This window comes from Bison bison, unplaced genomic scaffold, assembly GCF_000754665.1.
Source record: "Bison bison bison isolate TAMUID 2011002044 unplaced genomic scaffold, Bison_UMD1.0 scf7180017864376, whole genome shotgun sequence".
Lineage (NCBI taxonomy): Eukaryota > Metazoa > Chordata > Mammalia > Artiodactyla > Bovidae > Bison > Bison bison.
In genome coordinates this window covers 12,116,660-12,133,753 of record NW_011494948.1, presented here as the reverse complement: position 1 = coordinate 12,133,753, position 17,094 = coordinate 12,116,660, and positions in this window count along the sequence as shown.

The window sequence follows — 17,094 nt, the reverse complement described above, 5'->3', positions numbered from 1 at the left end:
GTCCTGGCTATTATAAACAGTGCTGCGATGAACACTGGGGTACACGTGTCTCTTTCCCTTCTGGTTTCCTCAGTGTGTATGCCCAGCAGTGGGATTGCTGGATCATAAGGCAGTTCTATTTCCAGTTTTTTAAGGAATCTCCACACTGTTCTCCATAGTGGCTGTACTAGTTTGCATTCCCACCAACAGTGTAAGAGGGTTCCCTTTTCTCCACACCCTCTCCTCTGCTTTTTAATATGCTATCTAGGTTCGTATTATAAAGCAATTATCCTTCAATTATTTTTTTTTAATGTTATGGTGATGATGTATCAATGCCTGGACTGAGACATATTGTAGCACAAAAAGCACTGAATTGAGAATAGGTAACATAGGCCAATTGAAAAGAGTTAAGCAGTAATTAATAATAGTGTTCTTGAAGTTAGGGACTGTTTTCATTATGATTACACACGTTAGCTATTGCTGCTATACCAAATAACCACAAACTCAGTGGCTTGAAAAAAAGTGAACGTGGTAGTCACTCAGTCATGTCTGACTCTTTGCAATCCCAAGGACTGTAGCCTGCCAGGCTCCTCTGTCCATGAAATTCTCCAGGCAAGAATATTGGAGTAGGTTGCCATTCCGTTCTCCAGAGGATCTTCCCAACACAGATTCAAACCCATCTCCTATCATCTTAACAGTTGTAGAAATCAGAAGTCAGGAATGGATCTTACAGGGCTACAATCACAGAGTCAGTACAGCTGTGTTCCTTCCTAAAGTTCTAGGGCAGAATCTGTTCCTTGTTTCTTCCAGCTTCTAGAGAATGCTTGCATTCTTTTGCTTATAGCTTCATCACTCCAACCCCTGCTTCCATCATCACATCTCCCTCTCTGACTCTTGCTCTCCTTCCTCCCTCTTTCACTTTTAAGGACACCTGTGTTTACATTGAGTCCAGTGGAAAATTCAGGAGACACTCCCTATCTTGAGCCAGAACTCAGGCTGCAGGTTCTCTTTTGCCATGTATGGTAACACAGTCACCGGTTCTGGGCATATCTATGGGGTGGGGGGTGGGCATTATTCTGCCTCCCACAAAAATGGTATCTCTAGGATGTAGAACATGCCTGACAGCACGCCCAGTAAGTGTCTGTGAAATTCATTACAAGAATTTTGTTGTTATAGGTGGCTATGCTATTTCAAGACTGCTTAGATGTATCTCATGCCTTTCCTGTTTAGCTGTCATCTAACCCAAATGAGGAAGCCAAAGACTTCAGAGGTTAAATAATTGGACTAAGGTTATGCAGGTAGTCAGCTAAGAGTTAAGAAACAAACTCAGGTCTGTAATGATCTCAGAGCCTTTGCTTTGGCCACTACATTATTTTACTCCATTCAATCTCTCTGAGCTTCATTTTCTTCATCAGTAAAAATAGAGGGTATAGCAGGTGAACTTTGAGGGTCCTGCCAGTTTAATGAACCATTATTTTTTAAAAATAACTTAAATAGGCTTTTAAAGTATGAAACTGTGGGTCATTATTACCCCCAGGATCATTCTCTGAGTTGCTGAAGTTATCACTTTTAACAGCAAGCAGAAATGAAATAGTTATGTGATTTCCTTCAAATATACCTGCTCTAGGTCCTTTCTAACCACTAAATTGCTATTGAAATTGAAAAAGAATGACCTGATTTATATAAACCATATACATCTTTTTTTTAAATAGGAAAATGTTTTTTATTTTATTTTGTTTTTTTGATTTTTTTTTTAATTTTTAATTGGAGGCTAATTACTTTACAATATTGTGGAGATTTTTGCTATACGTTGACATGAATCAGCCATGGGTATACATGTGTTCCCCATCCTGAACACCCCTCCCATCTCCCTCCCCATCCCATGCCTCAGGGTCATCCCAGGGCACCAGCCCTGAGCACCCTGTCTCATGCACCAAACCTGGACTGACGATCTAGTTCACATATGATAATATACATGTTTCAATGCTGTTCTCTCAAATCATCCCACCCTCGCCTTCTCCCACAGAGTCCAAAAGTCTGTTCTTTACACCTGTCTCTTTTGCTGTCTTGCATATAGGGTCATTGTTACCATCTTTCTAAATTCCATATATATGTTAGTATACTGTATTGGTGTTTTTCTTTCTGACTTACTTCACTCTGTATAATAGGCTCCAGTTTCATCCACCTCATTAGAACTGATTCAAATGCATTCTTTTTAACAGCTGAGTAATATTCCATTGTGTATATGTACCATAATTTTATTATCCATTCATCTGCTGGTGGACAGATGCTTCCATGTCCTAGCTATTGTAAACAGTGCTGCGATGAACATTGGGGTACACGTGTCTCTTTCCATTCTGGTTTCCTTGGTGTGTATGCCCAGCAGTGGGATTGCTGGGTCTATGGCAGTTCTATTTCCAATTTTTTAAGGAATCTCCATGCTGTTCTCCATAGTGGCTATACTAGTTTGCATTCCCACCAACAGTGTAAGAGGGTTCCTTTTTCTCTGCACCCTCTCCAGCATTTATTGTTTATAGACTTTTTGATAGCAGCCATTCTGACCAGTGTGAAATGGTACTTCATTGTGGTTTTGATTTGCATTTCTCTGATAATAAGTGATGTTGAGCATTTTTTCATGTGTTTGTTAGCCATCTGTATGTCTTCTTTGGAGAAATGTCTGTTCAGTTCTTCAACCCATTTTTTGATTGGGTCGCTTATTTTTCTGGAATTGAGCTGCAGGAATTGCTTGTATATATTTGAGATTAATTCTTTGTCAGTTGCTTCATTTGCTATTATTTTCTCCCATTCTGAAGGCTGTCTTTTCACCTTGCTTATAGTTTCCTCTGTTGTGCAATCACTTTTAAATTTAATTAGGTCCTATTTGTTTATCTTTTTCTATAAATGCCCCCTTCCCAAATTCCAATTTGATGTACTTAAAAATGGCAGAATAATGGTTTAGAAATTTTATTTAGAAACACCTATTATAAAGTAGAATTCTAATTAAATGCAGGAAAAATGATAGAATTAGAAAATTATGATTTACAAATCCCAATGGGAATGTCAAATATTGTGAATAAATACCAAAACTATAGAATAAAAGAGAGTTTTTTAGTTGGTGGAATTGATAATGGGAACTGGAATAATCAGACCTGAACAAAATGACCAATTTTAACATTTCTGTAAGTTGGAAAGTCAGACATTATTTGTCTCATGATATAATGCATTAGGAGTGTACACAGCACCTATGAAATACTGTCTAAACAATTTCACCTAAGTTATTGAAACTCTATATCTAACCACAGTTGTCCAGGATGAGAGAGACAAATTAAATGACAACACAAAGAAGGAATCAGCCAAATCCAGAATCTCAAAATGCAACTTCCCAATGTAACTAAGAAATCAATGGCATAAGAAAAAAAGAATGAGTTAAGAAAAAGAGATAATAGAGGCAAAACCTTTGAATGTAACAGATGACCTTTACATTCAAACAAACTAAATGTAAAAAGACTTCTTTGAGAAGGCCTACATCTGGCCATGAAGAAGTAGCAAAGATTTCATTTACCTTCCCCAAACAGAAAACTAGAAAAACATTACAAGGGGTAGACATTCCAAAGGGAAGGATCAGTGAAGACACAGTAATAAAAATTATCCAAATGAAGCAGAAAAAGACTGACTTCACCTTAGTGATCTGTGAGACAACAGCAAGTGGTTTAACATATGCGTTAATATGTTAAATGTTAAATATATTAATATGTTAAATGTTTAATATGTTAATATGTTAAATATGTTCTGTTTAAATAAAGGCTGAACATTTTCAGAATTGGGTGATTTGTTGTTCAGCCACTCAGTCATGTCCAACTTTTGCAACTCCGTGAACTACAGCATTCCAAGCTTCCCTGTCCTTCACTATCTCCCAGAGTCTGCTCAAACTCATGTCCACTGAGTCAGTGATGCTATCCAATCATCTCAGCCTCTGTTGCTCCTTTCTCCTCCTGCCTTCAGTCTTTCCCAGCATCAGGGTTTTTCCAACGATTAGGCTCTTAGCATCAAATGGCCAAAGTATTGGAACTTCAGCCTCAGCATCAGTCTTGCCAATGAATATTCAGGGTTGATTTCCTTTAGGATTGACTGGTTTGATCTCCTTGCAGTCCAAGGGACTCTCAAGAGTCTTCTCCAGCACCACAGTTTGAAAGAATCAATTCTTCGTCACTCCAACTCACATCCACACACGACTACTGGAAAAACCGTTGCTTTTGATGCTACAGAATTTGATGATACACAAAGCTCAATTAATCCAGAAAAGGGATTTTGAAAAAGAAAATAAAAAAACCTCATCAAAACACATTACTTAAGTGGAACTAGGGTAAGAAATAAAATAGATTTCTTGTCATTAACTATGTAAGCCAGAAGTAAATGGAACAATATCTTTTAAAGTACTGAGAGGAGCTGGGCTTGGAGGGGACCTTTATCAACCTAATTCTAAATCCAGCAAAAATGTCTTTCAAAAATGAAAAAAAAATCTAGATTTTTTCAGAGAAACAAAAATTCAGACAAAATTCATTTCTAGATGCTCTGAATGACACAATTTGTTAAAGGAAGTTCCCTGAACAAGTAAAACGATACCAGACAGAAACTCAAATCTTCACAAAGGAAAGAAGGACACCAGCAATGGGAAATAGACAGATAAATATTTAAAACTTTCCCATTTTGTGTTTCACTTAAGAGATCAAGCAAAACTAGAAACAACATATTGTGGAGTTTATAACATAAGTATGTTTAAGAAAATAATAGCAATGTATTGTGGGTTTATAATATGGTATGAACACAGTAGTGAAAGGATGGGACGGGAGAAATGAAAATAGATTGTCGTAAGTGTCTTTCATTTTTCCATGAAATAATATAAAAAAATTTTTACGTTAATGAGGAATACTGTGAACATATAGCAACCACAAAAAACTAAATCAGCAAGGTCTAACTGACAAGCTTTTAAGCCAGTAATGGCCATAAAGTGAAATCATGAAAAATTCCCAATCCAAAAGAAGGAAAGAAAAAAGAGAAAACAAGGAACAGATATGATAAATACAAAAACAAATAGCAAGATGGTTGATTAAACCCAAATAGATCAATAATTACCTCAAACATGAAGGATATATACTACAACAAAAACAAACATATTTGTAATGAATAAAAAGGCAAAAGAAACCATGTGTTGTCTACAAAAATGAAAAAGGAGGACAAAAATGTAAAATGTAAAAGGAGGGGAAAAATAAGCCAGAGAAACACTAATCATCATGTCAATGAACAGCTTATTATGCTTTCTTGTTTTTCATGTGAGATGATGCTGTGCAATAATTCCTAGAACAAAAAGGGTCTATCTGACATAAACAGATGGAGAGATATTCCATGTTCCTGGGTAGGAAGAATCAATATTGTAAAAATGACTATACTACCACATACAATCTATAGATTCAATGTGATCCTTATCAAATTACCAACAGCATTTTTCACAGAACTAGAACAAAAAATTTCACAATTCATATGGAAACGCAAAAGACCCTGAATACCTAAAAGAGTTTGAGAAAGAAGAATGGAGCTGGAGGAATCAACCTTCCTGACTTCAGATTATACTACAAAGCTACAGTCATCAAGACAGTATGGTACTGGCACAAAAACAGAAATATAGACCAATGGAACAAGATAGAAATCCCAGAAATAAACCCATGCACCTATGGGTGCCGTATTTTTGACAAAAGAGGCAAGAATATACAATGGGACAAAGACAACCTCTTCAACAGGAAAACTGGACAGCTACATGTAAAAGAATGAAATTAGAACACCTCCTAACACAATACCCAAAGATAAACTCAAAATGGATTAAAGACCTAAATGTAAGACCAGACACAATAAAACTCTTAGAGGAAAACATAGGCAGAACTCTCAATGACATAAATCAAAGCAAGATCCTCTATGACCCACCTCCTAGAGTAATGGAAATAAAAACAAAAGTACACAAGTGGGACCTGATTAAACTTAAAAGCTTTCACACTGCAAAGGAAACTATAAGCAATGTGAAAAGACAACACTCAGCATGGGAGAAAATAATAACAAATGAAACAACTGACAAAGGATTAACTTCTAAAATATACAAGCAGCTCATACAACTCAATACCAGAAAAACAAACAACCCAATCAAAAAGTGGGAAAAAGACTAAACAGACACTTCTCCAAAGAAGACATACAGATGGCTAACAAACACATGAAAAGATGCTCAACACCATTCATTATTAGAGAAATGTAAATCAAAACTACAGTGAGACATCACCTCACACCAGTCAGAATGGCCATCATCAAAAAATCTACAAACAATAAATGCTGGACAGGGTGTGGAGAAAAGGGAATGATCTTGCACTATTGGTGGGAATGTAAATTGATACAGCCTCTATGGAAGATGGTATGGAGATTCTTTAAAAAACTAGGAATAAAACCACCATATGACCCAGCAATCCCACTCCTAGGCATACACCCTAAGGAAAACAAAACTGAAAAAGACACACGTATCCCATTTTTCACTGCAGCACTATTTACAATAGCTAGAACATGGAAGCAACCTAGATGTCCGTCGACAGATGAATGGATAAAGAAGTTGTGGTACATATACACAATGGAATATCACTCAGCCATAAAAAGGAGCACACTTGAGTCAGTTCCAATGAGGCAGACAAACCTAGAACCTATTGTACAGAGTGAAGTGAGTCAGAAAGAGAAAGATAAATACCTAATTCTAAAGCATATATATGGAGTCTAGAGAAATGGTACTGAAGAATTTATTCGCAGGGCAACCGTGGAGAGACAGACGTAGAGAACATACTTATGTACACGGGTGAGATATATGGAGAGAGTAACATGGAAACTTACATTACCATGTGTAAAATAGATAGCCAATGGGAATTTGCTGTATGGCTCAGGAAACTCAAACAGGGGCTCTGTATCAACCTAGAGGGGTGGGAGGGGGAGGGAGATGGGAGGGAGTTTCAAAAGGGAGGGGATATATGTATACCTATGGCTGATTCATGTTGAGGTTTGACAGAAAACAGCAAAAGTCTGTAAAGTAATTATCCTTCAATAAAAAGTAAATAATTTTTTTAAAGGGCCCATCAAATATGCACATGACATCTTCAAAACTGAGGAACAGAGAATGCTAGCATGTACCAGAGACCACACAGGAAAGAGACGCGAAGCCTTTCTGCATTTTATCTGGTGTGGAATTCACGCTAAATGAGCAGCTAGGTGAAGGTCAAAGCAGGGCCCATAGCTGGTTAGGTTGGATTTCCTCTGAAACAGTTGAATTTCTCATCTGTTTATGAAGCATGTGCTGTTTCAGACCTCCTCCTCAGCAACAAAGAGCCTGTCCAAAAAGCGTGAACCACGAATTAGAAAAAGTAGGCCAGGGACATTCTAAATAATGATTTCATACTTTGGATTTATCCTGGGTTTCCCTGAGTTTCCAGGGTAACCATTTATTGTAAAGTCTTGGCATCTTTTGGGTTAAGTTATAGGGCAAAATCCTGTAAAATCAGTGGGGCAGAGCTCTTTTGAGGTCCTCGAGTGTATCAGGCAGCCCAGGCCAAGGTTTGGCTCAGGGACCACAGCTTCTCCTCTACTCCCACCCTCTGTGCGCTGGGATGGAGAAGCAGTGGAACAGGTTTCACCAAATCTTCAGAATTATTTTACCATTCAGAACAGGCTAGTATAGGGAGCAACAGAGGGAAAATGTTGTTTGCTACTCTTTATATTAATTCATAGCACTTTAGCAAGGAGCATGATGAAGACCTTAACCTGGAGATCTTTCTTAGGAACCCTGGGAAAAGGAGTTTGGCCACCAGGAAAACTGTGCAGGAGAGCATCTCGATCTCTTGGAAGAAAAGTGAAGGAAATCTCATCAGAAATATTAATCACGCTCATTTCACCTTCTCACCCTATTCTCCACCTTGGACAAAGAGTAGGGAAGACATTTCCCCCAGCAAAAGGTGACTCTTCAACAAAGAAAGGTAGAACAAATCTCTGCCTCCAGCCCCTGGAAGGGCAGTCCTGAAACAGACTAGTTGTGCTGAGACATAGGATATGGAGCCCATCTTAGAATAGAGATTCAGTGAGGAATGGTGTGTTTCCCAGGCTGATGTTGCATTATAATTCTGACTCTGGGGAGCCTAGCATGATCTCCTCAATAGCAAGAGAGACATATAGACATCATCTACTTATAAACTTTCACCTTATGTACTTTTAAAATTATAAACAGACTGACACCCCAAAGCACAAGACTCTGAACTCTACCACTACTACAGATGTTGTTGTTGGTCATGTTGGTCATTTAGGGCTCAACCATCCTTTGGTTTGTTAGTCCACACCCTGACTGCTTCTGTTTGCCTTATTTTTTGTATGTGCTTAATTTTTGATGAGTACAGAGACACAGAGATCTTTGAAAATGTCATTAATAAAAGGTTATGATGACAATGGAAATAAAGTTCAAAACTTTTTAAAAAATGAAAAGTGGCAAAAAGATTACAGAAGTACACAGATTTGTGAGATGAGTCATCTCTCAATAGGAACAATTCTGAAGGACAAAGAGCAAACCATGAGAAGTGAAAACCTCTGGGTCTAAGCAAAGGACAGTAATCAGCAAGAGACAAGGGAAAGTGATTGATGAAATGGAATAGTGTTAATATCAAAAGACTGTTAACCTAATATTAATTCAGGAGAAGGCCAAGAGGGTACTGGAGAACTTAACTATAAAAGTCGGCTACAGAAACCTTTTTGTCTCAATAGTTCCTATGGTTTCATGGTTTAGAGGCTCTCATGAGTCTGTGAATCAGAATGGGAGTTGATTGGGCTATTGGAATGAATACTGTCACTGCTGAGATATTTCTGACATCACTTGCCAATATCATGGGGTCGGGTGAGGTAGGAACTTTGAGATAAGGAGTTTGTCCACCCCAAGTGGAGGTAATCTGATCTAAAATGACCTATAAATGGAAGTGATCCTGCCACAATCAAAATTTGATATGGTTGACACTGGTTTACTTTTCCAAAAAATGCCCCAGTAGAATACAGGTCAGTACAAAATAAAGCAAGATGCCTACTTTTAAAGTTTAAACCCTTAATCATGAAGGACTTAGGAACAAAAGGACATACAAATAGCCCTTTAAACCCAACCTTTGTGCAAGCAGAGGTTTGGGGTGGGTTAAAGCTATCTTGTGGAGCTCTGACTGAGGTGTCATCACAGGGGCTGGCCCACTGCAGAGACATGCATGCCAATGGAGACAAGGACGGTGGCAGTTCTCAGCAGAGAATTTGACACTCAGTTTTGAATGTGGAAAGGCAGACGGAACAGGGAGTTATAAGGGCAGCAGAGGAGGAGTCTCTCAGAACCACAAGAAATTTCAGGAAAAGAATTTAAAAGAGTTTATGTATTCTTCCCAAGTCTACCCTTTAGCAAAATAGGGGAATGAGTTGGCAAAGGAGAAATCCCACGGCCTCTGTGATTCTACCTCCAAGACCAGTAGGGTTCCATGAAAAAGGGCCACTGTTTTTACATGCCCACTGCGGAAGTGAAAATGTGTTTAAAGTGCTCAAAAGACACTTTTTTGAGTGAGTGATAGGTGTGCACTGAAGGACTGTAATGAAGTGAAAATTCACTGAACATAATTGTTAATTCTCACTAAGTGATAGAAAGAACCATCTTTGTTTACTGGGTTTATTTGGCAATGAGGTTAAGGAAAAACTAAGATGAGTTTAAAATACAGAGTAAACTAAACTGATCTTTATACACAAAAGAATAGGAATTTGAGGGGAAGGGGATGGGGGGTAAATGGGCCGCAGGGAGGAATGATAAATGAGTTAGAGACAGAGGGGGAGGAAATTCCTGGTTTGGGGAATCGCCACAATACTTTAAGAAGAAAGACGCCTAGTTTCCATTGAGATTTTTATACTGTGCAACCTTAGTCCTAAGCCTTGAGTGAAGACTACCATACACAGTCCTGAGTCAGGGTTCTCTGGATGAAAAAGGATTAGGATTGTATCCAGGAACCATACAGTGCTGGAAAGGAATGTGACAAATTCAGCACAGCCCAGAGAACTCACTACAGGTAAGAATTCTAAAAGAAAGCCTCATTATCATGATCATCACCATCTCCCTGCCCCACATATACTCCTACTCATCACCACCATCACCACTGAGAATTTCTGATATGTAATAAAACATCAGATATGTCATTGTATATTTCATGGGCTTCAAACCAAGTATATCTAAATATTAAAGGGCAAAGTAGCCAGAACAAGTGGAGATCTGGGACATGGTGGAAAGAGCTGAAATCTGAGTCTACACTCTAACAGAGCACCCTGAACTCAGTCACTAAGAGCAGCACAGTTTCTGGTTTTGTCCTGTTTTTATTCCATTTCACTTAATGCCTTATGGAGCATTTCTCAGAGATGTGAAGAAAAGTCCCAGGAGAAAAAACTGAGTAGCTCACAGGCCTGGAGACAGTGACCCTTCCTCTATTAGAGGGATCCCTGGGCAATTTCTCGATGCCTCGGGGAAAGATGTTCATTGCCCTAGTTCTTCTGAAAGAATCACTGTGTATGTAAATATATTTACTTTCTGTCTTCCATTTGCATGGGAATAGGATGCAGAAATCTTCCCCAGTGGCCGCCGATATTTAGAGCCTCTGAGAAGTCAGATAACTTAAAAATGAACCCAGGGTGAGGACATGTTGGATGTCTTAGAGATATCTAACTGTGAAGAACTCTAACACTGCTAGAAATTAATTCTTTATCTAAAGAAGGTTTCTGATACTTCTTCAGGAACTTGTAATTTTTAATTTTTGCTTTTGTTTCTTACTTAAGCTCTGATAGAATATAGAATGTAATATGGAATCTAACAAAGCGCTAAACCCAACAGCTTTGGTTTTTCTGTTCAGGATGTGTGCTTAATCATTTCCATGATCAAAGTACATAATTACCTGTACACACCAGACATGAGATTAACAGATCCACAAGATTCTGTTTCTTCAGCTTTTCTCAAGACAGCCTATAATTCTTATCTCCTTCATAAACTGTGGTCAAGGTTTTTGTGCTTATATCTGAAGTGTTTTCCAACATGACATCTTTTAACTCTAATACTTTTGCAAAGTATCTTCCTTTTCCCAATAAGTTGGCTCCTGAAAAGCAGTATACCCCCTGGATGTTTGCAAATCAAATGTATATTAAAGATAACCAGGAAACTTAGTCTTCATAAAGACCCTAGCAAAAAGTAAAGAAATTTTGTAGTGTAAACAATGGCCCCTAATCCATTGGTTCCATAAGTTTGTCTGTAAGCAGACTTTCTTTAAGTCAATTATATCTACATACTTTAAAATGTGATGTTATTCTTTTTTTGTCACCAAACTACTATTAAACTACCTATGACCTCTTTTTATCCCCCCAATCCCAATTAAACTAGAACTCTGCAATCCTATAGCACATCTCAGCCACGTGATACACTGGTGTCCCATTTGCACTTCTTTTCCTTATGGAATGACTTTCTAATTGGCTTAAGTATAAAATAATTGTGTCACAAAAGAAAAATGCCCATTATCATTAAATCTGCACTCTGGACCATTAACAGAGAGGGAGGAGGAGCTAAGGAAGACCGGCTCCTCTAAACCCCCAGCCTAAGATTAAATGTGTACTAATCTATCATTGTATCTGTCTATAAAAGTGTTCTGCTGCTGCCTCAGCCTTCACACTGCACAGAACCAGTTCACATATATTTCCCATTTGGGGCTATGGGCAAAGTTCCACCGAGGTCTGGTCCAGCAACCTCCCCCAGGGCTTTCAGGGTCATAAGTCCTGCAGGTTTACGATGGTTTGGTTTTAACTTCTGACTACATTGGGCAAGATTTTACATACCTGATGATAGCAAGCTTTGCTGTGGCCAAAAAGCCCTGCAATCCAATTGGTGGTAAGTCCTGCTAATTCCCCAAAGCCTAGCAAGGAAGCTGAGAAAAAGGATAAAACACACAAAAAAATAGAATTGTTGCTAGGCGTACACAATCTGGCTGTCAGAAAGTGTTCGAGGATTGATTTGGAAAAAAAAAAAAAATGTATGCTTGTGAATTTTTATGTAGAGAACATGTCTTGTGAATTCTATGGCCATGCTGCACTTGACCATGGTATCCCCACAACTCATTTTGCAAATCTTGGGGAATCAAAGACTTGAATCCTGGAAGTCATAACCAATAAAGGGACCATTGGACCAGCAAGAGCTCCCTGACTTTTGACAACATACTTCCATCTTCCATGAAACATTTCCTGACCATTCTTTGTCTTTCAAACCTACCTGGTACTTTCAATGGGTTAAAACATGTTTAGAAATATACCTTCTGAAGAGACTTTTGGGTGTTGCTTATGGTTCTGATTAATGATCTCAACCCTATATTTATTTTGCTTCCCAGAAATAAAAGGCACCAAAAAAGTTCATTTACCTTTATTTCTTCTTTTCTTCCTTTTTTTTTTAAAGATTATATTTGGACCCAAATATCAACCTATGTATGGATTAAGAGAGGCCCCTTTTACAAAAAGATCTGTGAGTTCTCTAGTAGGACTGCGTTACATTCCAACACACTCTCAAAATGTCACTCTCCAACAGCCTCCCCCTCCTAGCTCTAACCTAAAACCAGACATGTAATCCCTAAAATATTCCATACTTCTTTTACGAAATGAAGGAAGGAGATGGATTTTGATCAGCAGTGAGATGTGCCTCAGTCACATCTGATGCAATGCTTCACGTGACAAACTCAGCTACTACCAGAGTTTCGGGGGGCTTTATTTTTAAGTGATTTTTTTTTTCTCTACATGCTTTCAGCACTGTCATTAAATGGTTGAGTCTTTAGGTTCATCCTGGTGGGAGCGTGTATTGGTAAAACTTCTTAAGCCTTTTTTCTGGGAATAATTATTCAACAAATATTTCTTGAATTTTCACCAAGTGTTCAGCCTGTGCTACAGGTTGGAGAAGATATGTAAGCCATGAAAGATATTTTGATTCCTCTCAATAAGCTCGTAATTAAGATGGGGAAAGAGGGCTAAGAGCATGAAGCAACACTCAGCATACACAGTGGTGTATCATGGAGATCAGGTTATCCAGTTCATCTAATATCAATGGTTCAGAACCTCTTCTGGGTCCAGAGGCACTTGGTAGTTCAGAAGGCTATGTAGTCTCTCCCCAGAAAAAAGCATATGGTTTATACACACGAAATTTCACATGGATTCCAAAGAAGAGAGGGATGGTCCATGAAATTCCTGAAATCCACTCACGAATGCAGGAGCAGTTTATGGATCCCTCCCCTAAGAACTATTGAAGTTCAGAGGAGAAGCTCAGTGAATTCAAAGGGAAGTTAAATATGGTTTAGGGAAGGCATTAGGATTTAAAATTTACTTTGGATGGCTGATGAGATTTAGGAGAAGGGAAAGAAAATGAATCTTTCTGAGAGACATAGTAAGTAACTTATGTAAGTCATCTCATTTAATCTACAGAGTAAGTCAACGAAGAAGGTTCTTTGTCCCCTATGCAGGATGGAAGAAATGAGCACTGGGGAAGCTTCATAAATTTCCCAAGATGACTCTCAGTCAGCTATTTAATTCCTTAGCTGAAGTGAAACAAACATCTATGTGAAAACAGATCCCAAGACATTTCTACTACACACTCCATTGAAGAGAAGAGACAATAAATCTTGTCTAACCTAATAAGCATGTCCTCTACTGTGCATACATGGAGAGGCTAGAGGTGAGGAGGAGTGGAAGAACGCTCTTCTAGCTCTCTAGGAGAGATACATACTCTACTGTTATTACATTAGATGAGCTGAGGACATCTAGTAAAGCTAGGAGTGAATTATGGTGACTTTCCTTTTCAGGTCACTATATGGTTTTGGGGATAAAACAGGATTACTGTTTTCAACTTTCTGTTCTGTCCTTCTACTAAGATAATACCCATTTTACATGTGACTTGTCCATACTTCCCAGTAGGCAAAGTGTATAACATCATACCATCGACCTTGGAATGGGTCTTGTGAATCAATAGCTTTGGCCAATGGAATATGAGTGGAAGTGTTGTTGTGCCAGTTCAGAGCCAAGGCTTCAAATAGGGGAGTTTTCTTTTACCCTTCCTGATACTCTACCCTCTCTCATAAAGACAGTATGCCATAGCTAGTGGGATGAGAAGATACATGGAGTAGATGGGAACCCAGCTTGTAGCCTAGAGGCAATTTTAGCTGAGCCCAGTTAAGCCATCAGAGCTATAGCTGACTTGCAGAACTGTGAGAAATAAGTGGGGTAAGTAATTGAGATTTTGAGGCTGTTTGTTACCACAGAAAACCCTGACTTTTGAAGCATGACCTCATTTTGAGACCAACCAGTAGGCTAAGTGTCACCAGAGAAATTCAAATAACATCAGGGTAAATTCCAGAACCAACCTGATATAACTAGGTTGCCTCAAGTCTGGGATAATGTGGACAAGATAGGACTCTTGACCTCTTTTCTCTACTGTCAGTACAGGGCTTAGGCTCTAGAAAGATGGTTGGAGGCTAAAGATCTTTCGAGGAAGGTGTTCTTGGTGAGACAATCCTAGCTAAATTAAATTCAAGAATATGATTTGACTGTAGGTTTTCTCTTTTCTTCCTCTTTCTCCATGCAGAGGAGGCATAAAATATATATGACAAAAAATACAGAGAACTGAAAAACTTAGTTCACAAAGTTGGCAACCAGAGTGAATAACAGCATGTGCTGTACTTTTAGAATCCTTATGCATATACAAAAACCATCACACACGTACTAGCTCTTACCAATGATTTCTGTGAGGACACTGTTTTAGTAATTGGTCACACAGTCTCAATCTCAACCCTGACAGGGCCTAATTAGCATTCTCTCATTCTCTACTGAGGGTTGTGTAGATGATGGTGTACCAGTGAACAGACAGATGACTACCAACTTCTCATTAACACAACTCCAGGACCTATTTACTTTAATGCAGTTAAAAGGCAGTCTGTGGCCTCAGCAAAAAGACTTTTAAAGAACCATGTAAAGTCTATGAGATACATCTAAAGTGGTCCAAAAGGGGAAATTCATAGTGATAGAGGCCTTTCTCAAAAGTCCAGAAAAATCTCAATAAACAACCTAACCTACCACCTAAAAGAATTAGAAAAAGAAGAACAAACAACACCTAAAGTGAATAGAAGAAAACAATAAAGATCAGGGAGGAAATAAATAAACTAGAGATTAAAAAATAGAAAAAAATCAATAAAACCAAGAGCTTGTTTTTTGAAAGAATAAACAAAATTGATAAACCTCTGGCCAGGCCCATCAGAAAGAAAAGAGAAAGGACACAAATGAAATAAGAAATGAAAAAAGAGAAATTGTTGGTACCAATACTGCAGAAATATAAAAAAAACAATAAGAAAATACTATGAATGATTATATACCAACAAATTTGACAATCTAGAAGAAATGGACACATTTCTAGAAACATACAGCCCACCAAAACTGAATCAAGAAGAAATAGATAACATGAACAAACTGATCACTAGGAGTGAAATAGAATCTGTAATTTAAAATTCCATGCAAACAAAAGTTCAAGATCGAATGACTTCACTGGGGAATTCTACCAAACATATAAAGAACTTACACTGATCCTTCTCAAGCTCTTCCTAAAAACTAAAGGGGAAGGAACACTCTCAAAGTCATTCTATGAAGCCACCATCACCTTGTTACCAAAACTAGACAAAGACACTACCAATAAAGAAAATTACAGGCCAATATCTTTGATGAACATAGATGCAAAAATCCTCAATAAAATATTAGCAAACTGAATCCAAGAATACTTAAAAAGAATTATACACCATGATCAAGTTGGATTTATCCCAGGGTCACAAGGATGGTTCAACATTTGCAAATCAATCAATGTGATATACAATATCAACAAAAGAAAAGACAAAAGCCTCATGATCATCTCAATAGATGCAGAAAAATCATTTGATAAAATTCAATATCCATTTATGATAAAAAAAAAAACTCTTACCAAAGTGAGGACAGAGGGCATATACCTCAGCATAATAAAAGCTATTTATTACAGACTCACATCTACATAATACTCAACCGTGAAAACTGAAAGTCTTTCTGCTAAAATATGGAAAGAGAAGAATGCCCACTCTCACCACTGCTACTTACACAGGACTTCCAATAAATGGAAGTCCTTAGCCACAGAAATCAGATAAGAAAAAGAAATAAAGGATATTTAAATTGGAAGGGAAGAGGCAAAAGTGTCATTATACGCAGATAACACGATACTGTGTGTGCTGCTGCGGCTGCGAAGTCGCTTCAGTCGTGTCCGACTCTGTGTGACCCCACAGACGGCTTCCTACTGGGCCCCTCCATCCCTGGGATTCTCCAGGCAAGAACACTGGAGTGGGTTGCCGTTTCCTTCTCCAATGCATGAAAGTGAAAAGTGAAAGTGAAGTCGCTCAGTCGTGTCCAACTCTTAGCGACCCCACGGACTGCAGCCCACCAGCTCTGCCTTCCATGGGATTTTCCAGTCAAGAGTACTGGAGTGGAGTGCCATTGCCTTCTCGGCATCAGATCAGATCAGATCAGTCGCTCAGTCGTGTCCAACTCTTTGCGACCCCATGAATCCCAGCACGCCAGGCCTCCCTGTCCATCACCAACTCCCGGAGTTCACCCAAACTCACGTCCGTCGAGTCAGTGATGCCATCCAGCCATCTCATCCTCTGTTGTCCCCTTCTCCTCCTGCTTCCAATCCCTCCCAGCATCAGAGTCTTTTCCAATGAGTCAACTCTTCGCATGAGGTGGCCAAAGTACTGGAGTTTCAGCTTTAGCACCATTCCTTCCAAAGAAATCTCAGGGCTGATCTCCTTCAGAATGGACTGGTTGGATCTCCTTGCAGTCCAAGGGACTCTCAAGAGTCTTCTCCAACACCACAGTTCAAAAGCATCAATTCTTCGGTGCTCAGCCTTCTTCACAGTCCAACTCTCACATCCATACATGACCACAGGAAAAACCATAGCCTTGACTAGA